The following is a 21,887-nucleotide window of genomic DNA, read 5'->3' as shown; positions in this document are numbered from 1 at the left end:
CTTATCCTCACAACAACCTAAAGAGAAACTACATGTGATCTGAAGGAAATTCATAAATTTTACAATTATCTTCAAACTGACTTGTGGCCTGCGTCACATTTAAGTAGTACTGCGACAAAGAAGGTTAAATGCATCTCATTGGTCATTTCGCACAGCAGTACTGACCTGTGACCATTTATGGACTGCTGCTTCCAACAAAACAGCAAACTTGTCATAGTAAATCTAAAGCTGTGGGTGGGAATTCTGCGTCAATCTAATGCTTCTGCAGACATTTTTCCCAAATTGTCAAAGTGGCCAATACAGGGATCAAATACGCTAACTTGGCGTTATTAGCACCATGCTCAGTCAGAAAAAGTACGTCTTCTGACTGGAGCATAGGAGGCAGGCCAGTTGCAGGGGGGAGTTTTCTTCCCTTGAAAGAAAATGCCTAACTCATTCACAAATACAACCCTTATCCTCACAACAACATTGGTTATGTCCCGCAGCAGTACTGACCCGTGACCATGTATGCACAGCTGCTTCCAACAAAACAGCAATGTTGTGTTAGTAACTCTAAAGCTGTGCGTGCCAATTCTGCATCAATCTCATGCTTCTGCAGAAATATTTCCCAAAATGACAAAGTGGCCAATACTGGGATCGAACCAGTGACCTTGGCGTTCACACTCTAACCGGCCAGCTGAGAGTCCTGTTTCTGACTGGAGCATAAGAGGGAGGCCAGTTGCAGGGGGATTTTTTCTTCCCTTGAAAAAAAAATGCCTAACTCATTCACACATAAAACCCTTATCCTCACAACAACCTAAAGAAAAACTACATGTGATCTGAAGGAAATTCATGAATATGACAATTATCTTCAAACTGACTTGTAGCCTGCACCACATTTAAGTAGAACTGGGACAAAGAAGGTTAAATGCATCTCATTGGTCATTTCCCACAGCAGTACTGACCTGTGACCATTTATGGACTGCTGCTTCCAACAAAACAGCAAACTTGTCATAGTAAATCTAAAGCTGTGGGTGGGAATTCTGCATGAATCTAATGCTTCTGCAGACATTTTTCCCAAATTGACAAAGTGGCCAATACTGGGATCAAATTCGCTAACTTGGCGTGATTAGCACCATGCTCAGTCAGAAAAAGTATGCCTTCTGACTGGAGCATAGGAGGGAGGCCAGTTGCAGGGGGGAGTTTTCTTCCCTTGAAAGAAAATGCCTAACTCATTCACAAATACAACCCTTATCTTCACAACAACATTGGTTATGTCCCGCAGCAGTACTGGGCCGTGACCATGTATGCACTGCTGCTTCCAACAAAACAGCAATCTTGTTTTAGTAACTCTATAGCTGTGAATGCCAATTCTGCATCAATCTCATGCTTCTGCAGAAATATTTCCCAAAATGACAAAGTGGCCAATACGGGGATTGAACCCTTGACCTTGGTGTTATTAGCACCATGCTCTAACAAACTGAGCTAACCAGCCAGCAGAGAGTCGCTTTTCTGACTGGAGCAGAAGAGGGAGGCCAGTTGCATGGGGATTTTTTCTTCCCTTGGAAAAAAAATGCCTAACTCATTCACACATACAACCCTTATCCTCACAACAACCTAAAGAAAAACTACATGTGATCTGAAGGAAATTCATGAATATTACAATTATCTTCAAACTGACATGTGGCCTGCATCACATTTAAGTAGAACTGGGACAAAGAAGGTTAAATGCATCTCATTGGAAATCCCGCAGCAGTACTGACCCGTGACAATTTATGGACTGCTGCTTGAAACAAAACAGCAAACTAGTCATAGTAAATCTAAAGCTGTGGGTGGGAATTCTGCATCAATGTCATGCTTCTGCAGAAATATTTCCCAAATTGACAAAGTGGCCAATACTGGGATCAAATTCGCTAACTTGGCGTGATTAGCACCATGCTCAGTCAGAAAAAGTATGCCTTCTGACTGGAGCATAGGAGGGAGGCCAGTTGCAGGGGGGAGTTTTCTTCCCTTGAAAGAAAATGCCTAACCCATTCACAAATACAACCCTTATCCTCACAACAACATTGGTTATGTCCCGCAGCAGTACTGACCCGTGACCATGTATGCACAGCTGCTACCAACAAAACAGCAATCTTGTGTTAGTAATTCTCATGCTGTGGGTGCCAATTCTGCATCAATCTCATGCTTCTGCAGAAATATTTCCCAAGATGACAAAGTGGCCAACCTTGGCGTTATTAGCACCACGCTCTAACCAACTGAGCTAACCGGCCAACTGAGAGCCGTGTTTCTGACTGGAGCATAAGAGGGAGGCCAGTTGCAGGGGGATTTTTTCTTCCCTTGGAAAAAAAATGCCTAACTCATTCACAAATACAACCCTTATCCTCACAACAACCTAAAGGAAAACTACATGTGATCTGAAGGAAATTCATGAATATTACAATTATCTTCAAACTGACTTGTGGCCTGCATCACATTTAAGTAGAACTGTGATAAAGAAGGTTAAATGCATCTCATTGGAAGTGCCGCAGCAGTACTGACCCGTGACCATTTATGGACTGCTGCTTGAAACAAAACAGCAAACTAGTCATAGTAAATCTAAAGCTGTGGGTGGGAATTCTGCATCAATCTCATGCTTCTGCAGAAATATTTCCCAAATTGACAAAGTGGCCAATGCTGGGATCAAATTCGCTAACTTGGCGTGATTAGCACCATGCTCAGTCAGAAAAAGTATGCCTTCTGACTGGAGCATAGTAGGGAGGCCAGTTGCGGGGGGAGTTTACTTCCCTTGAAAGAAAATGCCTAACTCATTCACAAATACAACCCTTATCCTCACAACAACATTGGTTGTGTCCCGCAGCAGTACTGACCCGTGACCATGTATGCACAGCTGCTTCCAACAAAACAGCAATCTTGTGTTAGTAATTCTAATGCTGTGGGTGCCAATTCTGCATCAATCTCATGCTTCTGCAGAAATATTTCCCAAAATGTCAAAGTGGCCAATACAGGGATCGAACCTATGACCTTGGCGTTATTAGCACCACGCTCTAACCAACTGAGCTAACCGGCCAGCTGAGAGCCGTGTTTCTGACTGGAGCATAAGAGGGAGGCCAGTTGCAGGGGGATTTTTTCTTCCCTTGGAAAAAAAATGCCTAACTCATTCACAAATACAACCCTTATCCTCACAACAACCTAAAGGAAAACTACATGTGATCTGAAGGAAATTCATGAATATGACAATTATCTTCAAACTGACTTGTGGCCTGCATCACATTTAAGTAGAACTGTGACAAAGAAGGTTAAATGCATCTCATTGGACGTCCCGCAGCAGTACTGACCCGTGACCATTTATGGACTGCTGCTTGAAACAAAACAGCAAACTAGTCATAGTAAATCTAAAGCTGTGGGTGGGAATTCTGCATCAATCTCATGCTTCTGCAGAAATATTTCCCAAATTGACAAAGTGGCCAATACTGGGATCAAATTCGCTAACTTGGCGTGATTAGCACCATGCTCAGTCAGAAAAAGTGACTGGAGCATAAGAGGGAGGCCAGTTGCAGGGGGATTTTTTCTTCCCTTGGAAAAAAAATGCCTAACTCATTGATAAATACAACCCTTATCCTCACAACAACCTAAAGGAAAACTACATGTGATCTGAAGGAAATTCATGAATATTACAATTATCTTCAAACTGACTTGTGGCCTGCATCACATTTAAGTAGAACTGTGACAAAGAAGGTTAAATGCATCTCATTGGACGTCCCACAGCAGTACTGACCTGTGACCATTTATGGACTGCTGCTTCCAACAAAACAGTAAACTTGTCATAGTAAATCTAAAGCTGTGGGTGGGAAATCTGCATCAATCTAATGCTTCTGCAGACATTTTTCCCAAATTGACAAAGTAGCCAATACAGGGATCAAATACGCTAACTTGGCGTTATTAGCACCATGCTTAGTCAGAAAAAGTATGCCTTCTGACTGGAGCATAGGAGGGAGGCCAGTTGCAGGGGGGGGGTTTTCTTCCCTTGAAAGAAAATGCCTAACTCATTCACAAATACAACCCTTATCCTCACAACAACATTGGTTATGTCCCGCAGCAGTACTGAACCGTGACCATGTATGCACAGCTGCTTCCAACAAAACAGCAATCTTGTGTTAGTAACTCTAAAGCTGAGAGTGCCAATTCTGCATCAATCTCATGCTTCTGCAGAAATATTTCCCAAGATGAAAAAGTGACCAATACAGGGATCGAACCCATGACCTTGGCATTATTAGCACCACGCTTTAACCAACTGAACTAAAGAGCCAGCTGAGAGTTTGGTTTCTGACTCAAGAATGAGCAGGAGGCCAGTTGTAGGGGGATGTTTTCTTCCTTTGGAAAAAAAAGCCTAACTCATTCACACATACAACCCTTATACTCACAACAACCTAAAGAAAAACTCCATGTGATCTGAAGGAAATTCATGAATATTACAATTATCTTCAAACTGACTTGTGGCCTGCGTCACATTTAAGTAGAACTGCGACAAAGAAGGTTAAATGCATCTCATTGGTCATTTCGCACAGCAGTACTGACCTGTGACCATTTATGGACTGCTGCTTCCAACAAAACAGCAAACTTGTCATAGTAAATCTAAAGCTGTGGGTGGGAATTCTGCATCAATCTAATGCTTCTGCAGACATTTTTCCCAAATTGACAAAGTGGCCAATACAGGGATCAAATACGCTAACTTGGCGTTATTAGCACCATGCTCAGTCAGAAAAAGTACGTCTTCTGACTGGAGCATAGGAGGGAGGCCAGTTGCAGGGGGGAGTTTTCTTCCCTTGAAAGAAAATGCCTAACTCATTCACAAATACAACCCTTATCCTCACAACAACATTGGTTATGTCCCGCAGCAGTACTGACCCGTGACCATGTATGCACAGCTGCTTCCAACAAAACAGCAATCTTCTGTTAGTAACTCTAAAGCTGTGAGTGCCAATTCTGCATCAATCTCATGCTTCTGCAGAAATATTTCCCAAAATGACAAAGGGGCAAATACAGGGATCGAACCCGTGACCTTGGCGTTATTAGCACCACGCTCTAACCAACTGAGCTAACCGGACAGCTGAGAAGAGGGTTTCTGACTGGAGCATAAGAGGGAGGCCAGTTGTGTGGGGATTTTTTCTTCCCTTGGAAAAAAAATGCCTAACTCATTCACACTTACAACCTTTATCCTCACAACAACCTAAAGAAAAACTACATCTGATCTGAAGGAAATTCATGAATATTACAATTATCTTCAAACTGACTTGTGGCCTGCATCACATTTAAGTAGAACTGGGACAAAGAAGGTTAAATGCATCTCATTGGTCATTTCCCACAGCATTACTGACCTGTGACCATTTATGGACTGCTGCTTCCAACAAAACAGCAAACTTGTCATAGTAAATCTAAAGCTGTGGGTGGGAATTCTGCATCAATCTAATGCTTCTGCAGAAATTTTTCCCAAATTGACAAAGTGGCCAATACTGAGATCAAATTCGCTAACTTGGCGTGATTAGCACCATGCTCAGTCAGAAAAAGTATGCCTTCGGACTGGAGCATAGGAGGGAGGCCAGTTGCATGGGGGAGTTTTCTTCCCTTGAAAGAAAATGCCTTACTCATTTACAAATACAACCCTTATCCTCACAACAACATTGGTTATGTCCGCAGCAGTACTGACCCGTGACCATGTATGCACAGCTGCTACCAACAAAACAGCAATCTTGTGTTAGTAACTCTAAAGCTGTGAGTGCCAATTCTGCATCAATCTCATCCTTCTGCAGATATATTTCCCAAAATGACAAAGTGGCCAATACGGGGATCGAACCCGTGACCTTGGCGTCATTAGCACCACGCTCTAACCAACTGAGCTAACCGGCCAGCTGAGAGGCATATTTCTGACTGGAGCATAAGAGGGAGGCCAGTTGCAGGGGGATTTTTTCTTCCCTTGGAAAAAAATGCCTAACTCATTCACACATAAAACCCTTATCCTCACAACAACCTAAAGAAAAACTACATGTGATCTGAAGGAAATTCACGAATATGACAATTATCTTCAAACTGACTTGTAGCCTGCATCACATTTAAGTAGACCTGGGACAAAGAAGGTTAAATGCATCTCATTGGTCATTTCCCACAGCAGTACTGACCTGTGACCATTTATGGACTGCTGCTTCCAACAAAACAGCAAACTAGTCATAGTAAATCTAAAGCTGTGGGTGGGAATTCTGCATCAATCTCATGCTTCTGCAGAAATATTTCCCAAATTGACAAAGTGGCCAATACTGGGATCAAATTCGCTAACTTGCCGTGATTAGCACCATGCTCAGTCAGAAAAAGTATGCCTTCTGACTGGAGCATAGGAGGGAGGCCAGTTGCAGGGGGTAGTTTTCTTCCCTTGAAAGAAAATGCCTAACTCATTCACAAATACAACCCTTATCCTCAACACAACATTGGTTATGTCCCGCAGCAGTACTGACCCGTGACCATGTATGCACAGCTGCTACCAACAAAACAGCAATCTTGTGTTAGTAACTCTAAAGCTGTGAGTGCCAATTCTGCATCAATCTCATGCTTCTGCAGAAATGTTTCCCAAAATGACAAAGTGGCCAATACAGGGATCGAACCCGTGACCTTGGCGTTATTAGAACCACGCTCTAACCAACTGAGCTAACCGGCCAGCTGACAGACTTTTTCCCTTGGAAAAAAAATGCCTAACTCATTCACACATAAAACCCTTATCCTCACAACAACCTAAAGAAAAACTCCATGTGATCTGAAGGAAATTCATGAATATTACAATTATCTTCAAACTGACTTGTGGCCTGCATCACATTTAAGTAGTACTGCGACAAAGAAGGTTAAATGCATCTCATTGGTCATTTCCCACAGCAGTACTGACCTGTGACCATTTATGGACTGCTGCTTCCAACAAAACAGCAAACTTGTCATAGTAAATCTATAGCTGTGGGTGGGAATTCTACATCAATCTAATGCTTCTGCAGACATTTTTCCCAAATTGACAAAGTGGCCAATACTGGGATCAAATTCGCTAACTTGGCGTGATTAGCACCATGCTCAGTCAGAAAAAGGATGCCTTCTGACTGGAGCATAGGAGGGAGGCCAGTTGCAGGGGGGAGTTTTCTTCCCTTGAAAGAAAATACCTAACTCATTCACAAATACAACCCTTATCCTCACAACAACATTGTTTATGTCCGCAGCAGAACTGACCTGTGACTATGTATGCACAGCTGCTTCCAACAAAACAGCAATCTTGTGTTAGTAACTCTAAAGCTGTGAGTGTCAATTCTGCATCAATCTCATCCATCTGCAGAAATATTTCCCAAAATGACAAAGTGGCCAATACAGGGATCGAACCCGTGACCTTGGCGTTATTAGCACCACGCTCTAACCAACTGAGCTAACCGGCCAGCTGAGAGGAATATTTCTGACTGGAGCATAAGAGGGAGGCCAGTTGCAGGGGGATTTTTTCTTCCCTTGGAAAAAAAATGCCTAACTCATTCACACATACAACCCTTATCCTCACAACAACCTAAAGAAAAACTACATGTGATCTGAAGGAAATTCATGAATATTACAATTATCTTCAAATTGACTTGTGGCCTGCATCACATTTAAGTAGAACTGGGACAAAGAAGGTTAAATGCATCTCATTGGAAATCCCGCAGCAGTATTGACCCGTGACGATTTATGGACTGCTGCTTGAAACAGAACAGCAAACTAGTCATAGTAAATCTAAAGCTGTGGGTGGGAATTCTGCATCAATGTCATGCTTCTGCAGAAATATTTCCCAAATTGACAAAGTGGCCAATACTGGGATCAAATTCGCTAACTTGGCGTGATTAGCACCATGCTCAGTCAGAAAAAGTATGCCTTCTGACTGGAGCATAAGAGGGAGGCCAGTTGCAGGGGGGAGTTTTCTTCCCTTGAAAGAAAATGCCTAACTCATTCACAAATACAACCCTTATCCTCACAACAACATTGGTTATGTCCCGCAGCAGTACTGACCCGTGACCATGTATGCACAGCTGCTTCCAACAAAACAGCAATCTTGTGTTAGTAACTCTAAAGCTGTCAGTGCCAATTCTGCATCAATCTCATGCTTCTGCAGAAATATTTCCCAAAATGACAAAGTGGCCAATACGGGGATCGAACCCGTAACCTTGCCCTTATTAGCAACATGCTCTAACCAACTGAGCTAACCGGCCAGCTGAGAGTCACATTTCTGACTGGAGCAGTTGCAGGGGGATTTTTTCTTCCCTTGGAAAAAAAATGCCTAACTCATTCACACATACAACCCGTATCCTCACAACAACCTAAAGAAAAACTACATGTGATCTGAAGGAAATTCATGAATATTACAATTATCTTCAAACTGACTTGTGGCCTGCATCACATTTAAGTAGAACTGTGACAAAGAAGGTTAAATGCATCTCATTGGAAGTCCTGCAGCAGTACTGACCCGTGACCATTTATGGACTGCTGCTTGAAACAAAACAGCAAACTAGTCATAGTAAATCTAGAGCTGTGGGTGGGAATTCTGCATCAATCTCATGCTTCTGTAGAAATATTTCCCAAATTGACAAAGTGGCCAATACTGGGATCAAATTCGCTAACTTGGCGTGATTAGCACCATGCTCAGTCAGAAAAAGTATGCCTTCTGACTGGAGCATAAGAGGGAGGCCAGTTGCAGGGGGATTTTTTCTTCCCTTGGAAAAAAAATGCCTAACTCATTCACAAATACAACCCTTATCCTCACAACAACCTAAAGGAAAACTACATGTGATCTGAAGGAAATTCATGAATATTACAATTATCTTCAAACTGACTTGTGGCCTGCGTCACATTTAAGTAGTACTGCGACAAAGAAGGTTAAATGCATCTCATTGGTCATTTCGCACAGCAGTACTGACCTGTGACCATTTATGGACTGCTGCTTCCAACAAAACAGCAAACTTGTCATAGTAAATCTAAAGCTGTGGGTGGGAATTCTGCGTCAATCTAATGCTTCTGCAGACATTTTTCCCAAATTGTCAAAGTGGCCAATACAGGGATCAAATACGCTAACTTGGCGTGATTAGCACCATGCTCAGTCAGAAAAAGTATGCCTTCTGACTGGAGCATAGTAGGGAGGCCAGTTGCGGGGGGAGTTTACTTCCCTTGAAAGAAAATGCCTAACTCATTCACAAATACAACCCTTATCCTCACAACAACATTGGTTATGTCCCGCAGCAGTACTGACCCGTGACCATGTATGCACAGCTGCTTCCAACAAAACAGCAATCTTGTGTTAGTAACTCTAATGCTGTGCGTGCCAATTCTGCATCAATCTCATGCTTCTGCAGAAATATTTCCCAAAATGACAAAGTGGCCAATACAGGGATCGAACCTATGACCTTGGCGTTATTAGCACCACGCTCTAACCAACTGAGCTAACCGGCCAGCTGAGAGCCGTGTTTCTGACTGGAGCATAAGAGGGAGGCCAGTTGCAGGGGGATTTTTTCTTCCCTTGGAAAAAAAATGCCTAACTCATTCACAAATACAACCCTTATCCTCACAACAACCTAAAGGAAAACTACATGTGATCTGAAGGAAATTCATGAATATGACAATTATCTTCAAACTGACTTGTGGCCTGCATCACATTTAAGTAGAACTGTGACAAAGAAGGTTAAATGCATCTCATTGGACGTCCCGCAGCAGTACTGCCCCGTGACCATTTATGGACTGCTGCTTGAAACAAAACAGCAAACTAGTCATAGTAAATCTAAAGCTGTGGGTGGGAATTCTGCATCAATCTCATGCTTCTGCAGAAATATTTCCAAAATTGACAAAGTGGCCAATACTGGGATCAAATTCGCTAACTTGGCGTGATTAGCACCATGCTCAGTCAGAAAAAGTGACTGGAGCATAAGAGGGAGGCCAGTTGCAGGGGGATGTTTTCTTCCCTTGGAAAAAAAATGCCTAACTCATTCACAAATACAACCCTTATCCTCACAACAACATTGGTTATGTCCCGCAGCAGTACTGACCCGTGACCATGTATGCACAGCTGCTTCCAACAAAACAGCAATCTTGTGTTAGTAACTCTAAAGCTGTGAGTGCCAATTCTGCATCAATCTCATGCTTCTGCAGAAATATTTCCCAAAATGACAAGGAGGCCAATACGGGGACCCGTGACCTTGCCATTATTAGCACCACGCTCTAACCAAATGAGCTAAACAGGCAGCTGAGAGTTTTGTTTCTGACTCAAGCATAAGCAGGAGGCCAGTTGTAGGGGGATGTTTTCTTCCCTTGGAAAAAAAATGCCTAACTCATTCACACAGACAACCCTTATCCTCACAACAACATTGGTTATGTCCGCAGCAGTACTGACCCGTGACTATGTATGCACAGCTGCTTCCAACAAAACAGCAATCTTGTGTTAGTAACTCTAAAGCTGTGAGTGCCAATTCTGCATCAATCTCATCCTTCTGCAGAAATATTTCCCAAAATTACAAAGTGGCCAATACGGGGATCGAACCCTTGACCTTGGTGTTATTAGCACCACGCTCTAACCAACTGAGCTAACCGGCCTACTGAGAGGCATAGTGCTGACTGGAGCATAAGAGGGAGGCCAGTTGCAGGGGGATTGTTTCTTCCCTTGGAAAAAAATGCCTAACTCATTCACACATAAAACCCTTATCCTCACAACAACCTAAAGAAAAACTAAATGTGATCTGAAGGAAATTCACGAATATGACAATTATCTTCAAACTGACTTGTAGCCTGCATCACATTTAAGTAGCACTGGGACAAAGAAGGTTAAATGCATCTCATTGGTCATTTCCCACAGCAGTACTGACCTGTGACCATTTATGGACTGCTGCTTGAAACAAAACAGCAAACTAGTCATAGTAAATCTAAAGCTGTGGGTGGGAATTCTGCATCAATCTCATGCTTCTGCAGAAATATTTCCCAAATTGACAAAGTGCCCAATGCTGGGATCAAATTCGCTAACTTGGCGTGATTAGCACCATGCTGAGTCAGAAAAAGTATGCCTTCTGACTGGAGCATAGGAGGGAGGCCAGTTGCGGGGGGAGTTTACTTCCCTTGAAAGAAAATGCCTAACTCATTCACAATTACAACCCTTATCCTCACAACAACATTGGTTATGTCCCGCAGCAGTACTGACCCGTGACCATGTATGCACAGCTGCTTCCAACAAAACAGCAATCTTGTGTTAGTAACTCTAATGCTGTGGGTGCCAATTCTGCATCAATCTCATGCTTCTGCAGAAATATTTCCCAAAATGACAAAGTGGCCAATACAGGGATCGAACCCATGACCTTGGCGTTATTAGCACCACGCTCTAACCAACTGAGCTAACCGGCCAGCTGAGAGCAGTGTTTCTGACTGGAGCATAAGAGGGAGGCCAGTTGCAGGGGGATTTTTTCTCCCCTTGGAAAAAAAATGCCTAACTCATTCACAAATACAACCCTTATCCTCACAACAACCTAAAGGAAAACTACATGTGATCTGAAGGAAATTCATGAATATTACAATTATCTTCAAACTGACTTGTGGCCTGCATCACATTTAAGTAGAACTGTGACAAAGAAGGTTAAATGCATCTCATTGGACGTCCCGCAGCAGTACTGACCCGTGACCATTTATGGACTGCTGCTTGAAACAAAACAGCAAACTAGTCATAGTAAATCTAAAGCTGTGGGTGGGAATTCTGCATCAATCTCATGCTTCTGCAGAAATATTTCCAAAATTGACAAAGTGGCCAATACTGGGATCAAATTCGCTAACTTGGCGTGATTAGCACCATGCTCAGTCAGAAAAAGTGACTGGAGCATAAGAGGGAGGCCAGTTGCAGGGGGATGTTTTCTTCCCTTGGAAAAAAAATGCCTAACTCATTCACAAATACAACCCTTATCCTCACAACAACATTGGTTATGTCCCGCAGCAGTACTGACCCGTGACCAAGTATGCACAGCTGCTTCCAACAAAACAGCAATCTTGTGTTAGTAACTCTAAAGCTGTGAGTGCCAATTCTGCATCAATCTCATGCTTCTGCAGAAATATTTCCCAAAATGACAAGGAGGCCAATACGGGGACCCGTGACCTTGCCATTATTAGCACCACGCTCTAACCAAATGAGCTAAACAGCCAGCTGAGAGTTTTGTTTCTGACTCAAGCATAAGCAGCAGGCCAGTTTTAGGGGGATGTTTTCTTCCTTTGGAAAAAAAATGCCTAACTCATTCACACAGACAACCCTTATCCTCACAACAACATTGGTTATGTCCGCAGCAGTACTGACCCGTGACTATGTATGCACAGCTGCTTCCAACAAAACAGCAATCTTGTGTTAGTAACTCTAAAGCTGTGAGTGCCAATTCTGCATCAATCTCATCCTTCTGCAGAAATATTTCCCAAAATTACAAAGTGGCCAATACGGGGATCGAAACCCTTGACCTTGGTGTTATTAGCACCACGCTCTAACCAACTGAGCTAACCGGCCTGCTGAGAGGAATAGTGCTGACTGGAGCATAAGAGGGAGGCCAGTTGCAGGGGGATTTTTTCTTCCCTTGGAAAAAAATGCCTAACTCATTCACACATAAAACCCTTATCCTCACAACAACCTAAAGAAAAACTAAATGTGATCTGAAGGAAATTCACGAATATGACAATTATCTTCAAACTGACTTGTAGCCTGCATCACATTTAAGTAGCACTGGGACAAAGAAGGTTAAATGCATCTCATTGGTCATTTCCCACAGCAGTACTGACCTGTGACCATTTATGGACTGCTGCTTCCAACAAAACAGCAAACTAGTCATAGCAAATCTAAAGCTGTGGGTGGGAATTCTGCATCAATCTCATGCTTCTGCAGAAATATTTCCCAAATTGACAAAGTGGCCAATACTGGGATCAAATTCGCTAACTTGGCGTGATTAGCACCATGCTCAGTCAGAAAAAGTATGCCTTCTAACTGGAGCATAGGAGGGAGGCCAGTTGCAGGGGGTAGTTTTCTTCCCTTGAAAGAAAATGCCTAACTCATTCACAATTACAACCCTTATCCTCACAACAACATTGGTTATGTCCCGCAGCAGTACTGACCCGTGACCATGTATGCACAGCTGCTACCAACAAAACAGCAATCTTGTGTTAGTAACTCTAAAGATGTGAGTGCCAATTCTGCATCAATCTCATGCTTCTGCAGAAATATTTCCCAAAATGACAAAGTGGCCAATACGGGGATCGAACCCGTGACCTTGGCATTATTAGCACCACGCTCTAACCAACTGAGCTAATCGGCCAGCTGAGAGTCATTTTCCCTTGGAAAAAAATGCCTAACTCATTCACACATAAAACCCTTATCCTCACAACAGCCTAAAGAAAAACTACATGTGATCTGAAGGAAATTCATGAATATGACAATTTTCTTCAAACTGACTTGTAGCCTGCATCACATTTAAGTAGAACTGGGACAAAGAAGGTTAAATGCATCTCATTGGTCATTTCCCAGAGCAGTACTGACCCGTGACCATTTATGGACTGCTGCTTCCAACAAAACAGCAAACTAGTCATAGTAAATCTAAAGTTGTGGGTGGGAATTCTGCATCATTCTCATGCTTCTGCAGAAATATTTCCCAAATTGACAAAGTGGCCAATACTGGGATCAAATTCGCTAACTTGGCGTGATTAGCACCATGCTCAGTCAGAAAAAGTATGCCTTCTGACTGGAGCATAGGAGGGAGGCCAGTTGCAGGGGGGAGTTTTCTTCCCTTGAAAGAAAATGCCTAACTCATTCACAAATACAACCCTTATCCTCACAACAACATTGGTTATGTCCGCAGTAGTACTGACTCGTGACTATGTATGCACAGCTGCTTCCAACAAAACAGCAATCTTGTGTTAGTAACTCTAAAGCTGTGAGTGCCAATTCTGCATCAATCTCATCCTTCTGCAGAAATATTTCCCAAATTGACAAAGTGGCCAATACTGGGATCAAATTCGCTAACTTGGCGTGATTAGCACCATGCTCAGTCAGAAAAAGTATGCCTTCTGACTGGAGCATAGGAGGGAGGCCAGTCGCAGGGGGTAGTTTTCTTCCCTTGAAAGAAAATGCCTAACTCATTCACAAATACAACCCTTATCCTCACAACAACATTGGTTATGTCCCGCAGCAGTACTGACCCGTGACCATGTATGCACAGCTGCTACCAACAAAACAGCAATCTTGTGTTAGTAACTCTAAAGCTGTGAGTGCCAATTCTGCATCAATCTCATGCTTCTGCAGAAATATTTCCCAAAATGACAAAATGGCCAATACGGGGATCAAACCCGTGACTTTGGCGTTATTAGCACCATGCTCTAACCAACTGAGCTAACCGGCCAGCTGAGAGTATTTTTCCCTTGGAAAAAAATGCCTAACTCATTCACACATAAAACCCTTATCCTCACAACAACCTAAAGAAAAACTACATGTGATCTGAAGGAAATTCATGAATATGACAATTATCTTCAAACTGACTTGTAGCCTGCATCACATTTAAGTAGAACTGGGACAAAGAAGGTTAAATGCATCTCATTGGTCATTTCCCACAGCAGTACTGACCTGTGACCATTTATGGACTGCTGCTTCCAACAAAACAGCAAACTAGTCATAGTAAATCTAAAGCTGTGGGTGGGAATTCTGCATCAATCTCATGCTTCTGCAGACATTTTTGCCAAATTGACAAAGTGGCCAATACTGGGATCAAATTCGCTAACTTGGCGTGATTAGCACCATGCTCAGTCAGAAAAAGTATGCCTTCTGACTGGAGCATAGGAGGGAGGCCAGTTGCAGGGGGGAGTTTTCTTCCCTTGAAAGAAAATGCCTAACTCATTCACAAATACAACCCTTATCCTCACAACAACATTGGTTATGTCCGCAGCAGTACTGGGCCGTGACCATGTATGCACAGCTGCTTCCAACAAAACAGCAATCTTGTGTTAGTAACTCTATAGCTGTGAATGCCAATTCTGCATCAATCTCATGCTTCTGCAGAAATATTTCCCAAGATGACAAAGTGGCCAATACGGGGATTGAACCCGTGACCTTGGCTTTATTAGCACCATGCTCTAACCAACTGAGCTAACCGGCCAGCTGAGAGGCTTATTTCTGACTGGAGCATAAGAGGGAGGCCAGTTGCAGGGGGATTTTTTCTTCCCTTGGAAAGAAAATGCCTAACTCATTCACACATAAAACCCTTATCCTCACAACAACCTAAAGAAAAACTACATGTGATCTGAAGGAAATTCATGAATATTACAATTATCTTCAAACTGACTTGTGGCCTGCATCACATTTAAGTAGAACTGGGACAAAGAAGGTTAAATGCATCTCATTGGAAGTGCAGCAGCAGTACTGACCCGTGACCATTTATGGACTGCTGCTTGAAACAAAACAGCAAACTAGTCATAGTAAATCTAAAGCTGTGGGTGGGAATTCTGCATAAATCTCATGCTTCTGCAGAAATATTTCCCAAATTGACAAAGTGGCCAATGCTGGGATCAAATTCGCTAACTTGGCGTGATTAGCACCATGCTCAGTCAGAAAAAGTATGCCTTCTGACTGGAGCATAGGAGGGAGGCCAGTTGCAGGGGGGAGTTTTCTTCCCTTAAAGAAAATGCCTAACTCATTCACAATTACAACCCTTATCCTCACAACAACATTGGTTATGTCCCGCAGCAGTACTGACCCGTGACCATGTATGCACAGCTGCTTCCAACAAAACAGCAATCTTGTGTTAATAATTCTAATGCTGTGGGTGCCAATTCTGCATCAATCTCATGCTTCTGCAGAAATATTTCCCAAAATGACAAAGTGGCCAATACAGGGATCGAACCCATGACCTTGGCTTTATTAGCACCACGCTCTAACCAACTGAGCTAACCGGCCAGCTGACAGCCGTGTTTCTGACTGGAGCATAAGAGGGAGGCCAGTTGCAGGGGGATTTTTTCTTCCCTTGGAAAAAAAATGCCTAACTCATTCACAAATACAACCCTTATCCTCACAACAACCTAAAGGAAAACTACATGTGATCTGAAGGAAATTCATGAATATTACAATTATCTTCAAACTGACTTGTGGCCTGCATCACATTTAAGTAGAACTGTGACAAAGAAGGTTAAATGCATCTCATTGGACGTCCCGCAGCAGTACTGACCCGTGACCATTTATGGACTGCTGCTTGAAACAAAACAGCAAACTAGTCATAGTAAATCTAAAGCTGTGGGTGGGAATTCTGCATCAATCTCATGCTTCTGCAGAAATATTTCCAAAAATTGACAAAGTGGCCAATACTGGGATCAAATTCGCTAACTTGGCGTGATTAGCACCATGCTCAGTCAGAAAAAGTGACTGGAGCATAAGAGGGAGGCCAGTTGCAGGGGGATGTTTTCTTCCCTTGGAAAAAAAATGCCTAACTCATTCACAAATACAACCCTTATCCTCACAACAACATTGGTTATGTCCCGCAGCAGTACTGACCCGTGACCATGTATGCACAGCTGCTTCCAACAAAACAGCAATCTTGTGTTAGTAACTCTAAAGCTGTGAGTGCCAATTCTGCATCAATCTCATGCTTCTGCAGAAATATTTCCCAAAATGACAAGGAGGCCAATACGGGGACCCGTGACCTTGCCATTATTAGCACCACGCTCTAACCAAATGAGCTAAACAGCCAGCTGAGAGTTTTGTTTCTGACTCAAGCATAAGCAGGAGGCCAGTTGTAGAGGGATGTTTTCTTCCCTTGGAAAAAAAATGCCTAACTCATTCACACAGACAACCCTTATCCTCACAACAACATTGGTTATGTCCGCAGCAGTACTGACCCGTGACTATGTATGCACAGCTGCTTCCAACAAAACAGCAATCTTGTGTTAGTAACTCTAAAGCTGTGAGTGCCAATTCTGCATCAATCTCATCCTTCTGCAGAAATATTTCCCAAAATTGCAAAGTGGCCAATACGGGGATCGAACCCTTGACCTGGGTGTTATTAGCACCACGCTCTAACCAACTGAGCTAACCAGCCTGCTGAGAGGCATAGAGCTGACTGGAGCATAAGAGGGAGGCCAGTTGCAGGGGGATTTTTTCTTCCCTTGGAAAAAAATGCCTAACTCATTCACACATAAAACCCTTATCCTCACAACAACCTAAAGAAAAACTAAATGTGATCTGAAGGAAATTCACGAATATGACAATTATATTCAAACTGACTTGTAGCCTGCATCACATTTAAGTAGCACTGGGACAAAGAAGGTCAAATGCATCTCATTGGTCATTTCCCACAGCAGTACTGACCTGTGACCATTTATGGACTGCTGCTTCCAACAAAACAGCAAACTAGTCATAGTAAATCTAAAGCTGTGGGTGGGAATTCTGCATCAATCTCATGCTTCTGCAGAAATATTTCCCAAATTGACAAAGTGGCCAATACTGGGATCAAATTCGCTAACTTGGCGTGATTAGCACCATGCTCAGTCAGAAAAAGTATGCCTTCTGACTGGAGCATAGGAGGGAGGCCAGTTGCAGGGGGGAGTTTTCTTCCCTTGAAAGAAAATGCCTAACTCATTCACAAATACAACCCTTATCCTCACAACAACATTGGTTATGTCCGCAGTAGTACTGACTCGTGACTATGTATGCACAGCTGCTTCCAACAAAACAGCAATCTTTTGTTAGTAACTCTAAAGCTGTGAGTGCCAATTCTGCATCAATCTCATCCTTCTGCAGAAATATTTCCCAAATTGACAAAGTGGCCAATACTGGGATCAAATTCGCTAACTTGGCGTGATTAGCACCATGCTCAGTCAGAAAAAGTATGCCTTCTGACTGGAGCATAGGAGGGAGGCCAGTTGCAGGGGGTAGTTTTCTTCCCTTGAAAGAAAATGCCTAACTCATTCACAAATACAACCCTTATCCTCACAACAACATTGGTTATGTCCCGCAGCAGTACTGACCCGTGACCATGTATGCACAGCTGCTACCAACAAAACAGCAATCTTGTGTTAGTAACTCTAAAGCTGTGAGTGCCAATTCTGCATCAATCTCATGCTTCTGCAGAAATATTTCCCAAAATGACAAAGTGGCCAATACGGGGATCAAACCCGTGACTTTGGCTTTATTAGCACCACGCTCTAACCAACTGAGCTAACCGGCCAGCTGAGAGTATTTTTCCCTTGGAAAAAAATGCCTAACTCATTCACACATAAAACCCTTATCCTCACAACAACCTAAAGAAAAACTACATGTGATCTGAAGGAAATTCATGAATATGACAATTATCTTCAAACTGACTTGTAGCCTGCATCACATTTAAGTAGAACTGGGACAAAGAAGGTTAAATGCATCTCATTGGTCATTTCCCACAGCAGTACTGACCTGTGACCATTTATGGACTGCTGCTTCCAACAAAACAGCAAACTAGTCATAGTAAATCTAAAGCTGTGGGTGGGAATTCTGCATCAATCTCATGCTTCTGCAGACATTTTTGCCAAATTGACAAAGTGGCCAATACTGGGATCAAATTCGCTAACTTGGCGTGATTAGCACCATGCTCAGTCAGAAAAAGTATGCCTTCTGACTGGAGCATAGGAGGGAGGCCAGTTGCAGGGGGGAGTTTTCTTCCCTTGAAAGAAAATGCCTAACTCATTCACAAATACAACCCTTATCTTCACAACAACATTGGGTATGTCCCGCAGCAGTACTGACCCGTGACCATGTATGCACAGCTGCTACCAACAAAACAGCAATCTTGTGTTAGTAACTCTAAAGATGTGAGTGCCAATTCTGCATCAATCTCATGCTTCTGTGGAAATATTTCCCAAAATGACAAAGTGGCCAATACGGGGATCGAACCCGTGACCTTGGCATTATTAGCACCACGCTCTAACCAACTGAGCTAATCGGCCAGCTGAGAGCCTTTTTCCCTTGGAAAAAAAATGCCTAACTCATTCACACATAAAACCCTTATCCTCACAACAACCTACAGAAAAACTACATGTGATCTGAAGGAAATTCATGAATATGACAATTATCTTCAAACTGACTTGTAGCCTGCATCACATTTAAGTAGAACTGGGACAAAGAAGGTTAAATGCATCTCATTGGTCATTTCCCACAGCAGTACTGACCCGTGACCATTTATGGACTGCTGCTTGAAACAAAACAGCAAAATAGTCATAGTAAATCTAAAGCTGTGGGTGGGAATTCTGAATCAATCTCATGCTTCTGCAGAAATATTTCCCAAATTGACAAAGTGGCCAATACTGGGATCAAATTCGCTAACTTGGCGTGATTAGCACCATGCTCAGTCAGAAAAAGTATGCCTTCTGACTGGAGCATAGGAGGGAGGCCAGTTGCAGGGGGGAGTTTTCTTCCCTTGAAAGAAAATGCCTAACTCATTCACAAATACAACCCTTATCCTCACAACAACATTGGTTATGTCCGCAGTAGTACTGACTCGTGACTATGTATGCACAGCTGCTTCCAACAAAACAGCAATCTTGTGTTAATAACTCTAAAGCTGTGAGTGCCAATTCTGCATCAATCTCATCCTTCTGCAGAAATATTTCCCAAATTGACAAAGTGGCCAATACTGGGATCAAATTCGCTAACTTGGCGTGATTAGCACCATGCTCAGTCAGAAAAAGTAAGCCTTCTAACTGCAGCATAGGAGGGAGGCCAGTTGCAGGGGGGAGTTTTCTTCCCTTGAAAGAAAATGCCTAACTCATTCACAAATACAACCCTTATCCTCACAACAACATTGGTTATGTCCGCAGCAGTACTGACCCGTGACTATGTATGCACAGCTGCTTCCAACAAAACAGCAATCTTGTGTTAGTAACTCTAAAGCTGTGAGTGCCAATTCTGCATCAATCTCATCCTTCTGCAGAAATATTTCCCAAAATGAGAAAGTGGCCAACACGGGGATCGAACCCGTGACCTTGGCGTTATTAGCACCACGCTCTAACCAACTGAGCTAGCCGTCCAGCTGAGAGGCATATTTCTAACTGGAGCATAAGAGGGAGGCCAGTTGCAGGGGGATTTTTTCTTCCCTTGGAAAAAAAATGCCTAACTCATTCACACATAAAACCCTTATCCTCACAACAACCTAAAGAAAAACTACATGTGATCTGAAGGAAATTCACGAATATGACAATTATCTTCAAACTGACTTGTAGCCTGCATCACATTTAAGTAGAACTGGGACAAAGAAGGTTAAATGCATCTCACTGGAAGTGCCGCAGCAGTATTGACCCGTGACCATTTATGGACTGCTGCTTGAAACAAAACAGCAAACTAGTCATAGTAAATCTAAAGCTGTGGGTGGAAATTCTGCAGCAATCTCATGCTTCTGCAGAAATATTTCCCAAATTGACAAAGTGGCCAATGCTGGGATCAAATTTGCTAACTTGGCGTGATTAGCACCATGCTCAGTCAGAAAAAGTATGCCTTCTGACTGGAGCATAGGAGGGAGGCCAGTTGCGGGGGGAGTTTACTTCCCTTGAAAGAAAATGCCTAACTCATTCACAATTACAACCCTTATCCTCACAACAACATTGGTTATGTCCCGCAGCAGTACTGACCCGTGACCATGTATGCACAGCTGCTTCCAACAAAACAGCAATCTTGTGTTAATAATTCTAATGCTGTGTGTGCCAATTCTGCATCAATCTCATGCTTCTGCAGAAATATTTCCCAAAATGACAAAGTGGCCAATACAGGGATCGAACCCATGACCTTGGCTTTATTAGCACCACGCTCTAACCAACTGAGCTAACCGGCCAGCTGAGAGCCGTGTTTCTGACTGGAGCATAAGTGGGAGGCCAGTTGCAGGGGGATTTTTTCTTCCCTTGGAAAAAAAATGCCTAACTCATTCACAAATACAACCCTTATCCTCACAACAACCTAAAGGAAAACTACATGTGATCTGAAGGAAATTCATGAATATTACAATTATCTTTAAACTGACTTGTGGCCTGCTGCATCACATTTAAGTAGAACTGTGACAAAGAAGGTTAAATGCATCTCATTGGACGTCCCGCAGCAGTACTGACCCGTGACAATTTATGGAATGCTGCTTGAAACAAAACAGCAAACTAGTCATAGTAAATCTAAAGCTGTGGGTGGGAATTCTGCATCAATCTCATGCTTCTGCAGAAATATTTCCAAAATTGACAAAGTGGCCAATACTGGGATCAAATTCGCTAACTTGGCGTGATTAGCACCATGCTCAGTCAGAAAAAGTGACTGGAGCATAAGAGGGAGGCCAGTTGCAGGGGGATGTTTTCTTCCCTTGGAAAAAAAATGCCTAACTCATTCACAAATACAACCCTTATCCTCACAACAACATTGGTTATGTCCCGCAGCAGTACTGACCCGTGACCATGTATGCACAGCTGCTTCCAACAAAACAGCAATCTTGTGTTAGTAACTCTAAAGCTGTGAGTGCCAATTCTGCATCAATCTCATGCTTCTGCAGAAATATTTCACAAAATGACAAGGAGGCCAATACGGGGACCCGTGAACTTGCCATTATTAGCACCACGCTCTAACCAAATGAGCTAAACAGCCAGCTGAGAATTTTGTTTCTGACTCAAGCATAAGCAGGAGGCCAGTTGTAGGGGGATGTTTTCTTCCCTTGGAAAAAAAATGCCTAACTCATTCACACAGACAACCCTTATCCTCACAACAACATTGGTTATGTCCGCAGCAGTACTGACCCGTGACTATGTATGCACAGCTGCTTCCAACAAAACAGCAATCTTGTGTTAGTAACTCTAAAGCTGTGAGTGCCAATTCTGCATCAATCTCATCCTTC

The 21,887-nt window shown here is 42.9% G+C and overlaps 10 non-coding genes across 10 annotated transcripts; all 10 read right to left on the bottom strand.

Annotated features, from left to right (window-relative positions):
• Positions 1 to 2,975: 2,975 nt before the first annotated feature.
• Positions 2,976 to 3,049, bottom strand: TRNAI-AAU (transfer RNA isoleucine (anticodon AAU)). Its single transcript has one exon. It is a non-coding gene; the product is annotated as a tRNA-Ile (tRNA).
• A 2,763-nt stretch (positions 3,050 to 5,812) lies between these two features.
• TRNAI-AAU (transfer RNA isoleucine (anticodon AAU)) lies at positions 5,813 to 5,886 on the bottom strand. The gene has a single exon. It is a non-coding gene; the product is annotated as a tRNA-Ile (tRNA).
• A 1,476-nt stretch (positions 5,887 to 7,362) lies between these two features.
• On the bottom strand, positions 7,363 to 7,436 carry TRNAI-AAU (transfer RNA isoleucine (anticodon AAU)). Its single transcript has one exon. It is a non-coding gene; the product is annotated as a tRNA-Ile (tRNA).
• Positions 7,437 to 9,394: 1,958 nt separating this feature from the next.
• Positions 9,395 to 9,468, bottom strand: TRNAI-AAU (transfer RNA isoleucine (anticodon AAU)). The gene has a single exon. It is a non-coding gene; the product is annotated as a tRNA-Ile (tRNA).
• Positions 9,469 to 10,528: 1,060 nt separating this feature from the next.
• On the bottom strand, positions 10,529 to 10,602 carry TRNAI-AAU (transfer RNA isoleucine (anticodon AAU)). The gene has a single exon. It is a non-coding gene; the product is annotated as a tRNA-Ile (tRNA).
• Positions 10,603 to 11,326: 724 nt separating this feature from the next.
• TRNAI-AAU (transfer RNA isoleucine (anticodon AAU)) lies at positions 11,327 to 11,400 on the bottom strand. The gene has a single exon. It is a non-coding gene; the product is annotated as a tRNA-Ile (tRNA).
• Positions 11,401 to 13,260: 1,860 nt separating this feature from the next.
• TRNAI-AAU (transfer RNA isoleucine (anticodon AAU)) lies at positions 13,261 to 13,334 on the bottom strand. Its single transcript has one exon. It is a non-coding gene; the product is annotated as a tRNA-Ile (tRNA).
• Positions 13,335 to 14,340: 1,006 nt separating this feature from the next.
• TRNAI-AAU (transfer RNA isoleucine (anticodon AAU)) lies at positions 14,341 to 14,414 on the bottom strand. The gene has a single exon. It is a non-coding gene; the product is annotated as a tRNA-Ile (tRNA).
• Positions 14,415 to 18,901: 4,487 nt separating this feature from the next.
• Positions 18,902 to 18,975, bottom strand: TRNAI-AAU (transfer RNA isoleucine (anticodon AAU)). Its single transcript has one exon. It is a non-coding gene; the product is annotated as a tRNA-Ile (tRNA).
• A 1,006-nt stretch (positions 18,976 to 19,981) lies between these two features.
• TRNAI-AAU (transfer RNA isoleucine (anticodon AAU)) lies at positions 19,982 to 20,055 on the bottom strand. The gene has a single exon. It is a non-coding gene; the product is annotated as a tRNA-Ile (tRNA).
• Between the last annotated feature and the right edge of the window lie 1,832 nt (positions 20,056 to 21,887).

This window comes from Ambystoma mexicanum, chromosome 1p, assembly GCF_040938575.1.
Source record: "Ambystoma mexicanum isolate Mex_15411 chromosome 1p, UKY_AmexF1_1, whole genome shotgun sequence".
In the NCBI taxonomy this organism is placed as follows: Eukaryota; Metazoa; Chordata; class Amphibia; order Caudata; family Ambystomatidae; genus Ambystoma; species Ambystoma mexicanum.
The sequence above is the reverse complement of the archived record's forward strand: the minus strand, read 5'-3'. Positions and strand labels throughout refer to the sequence as shown.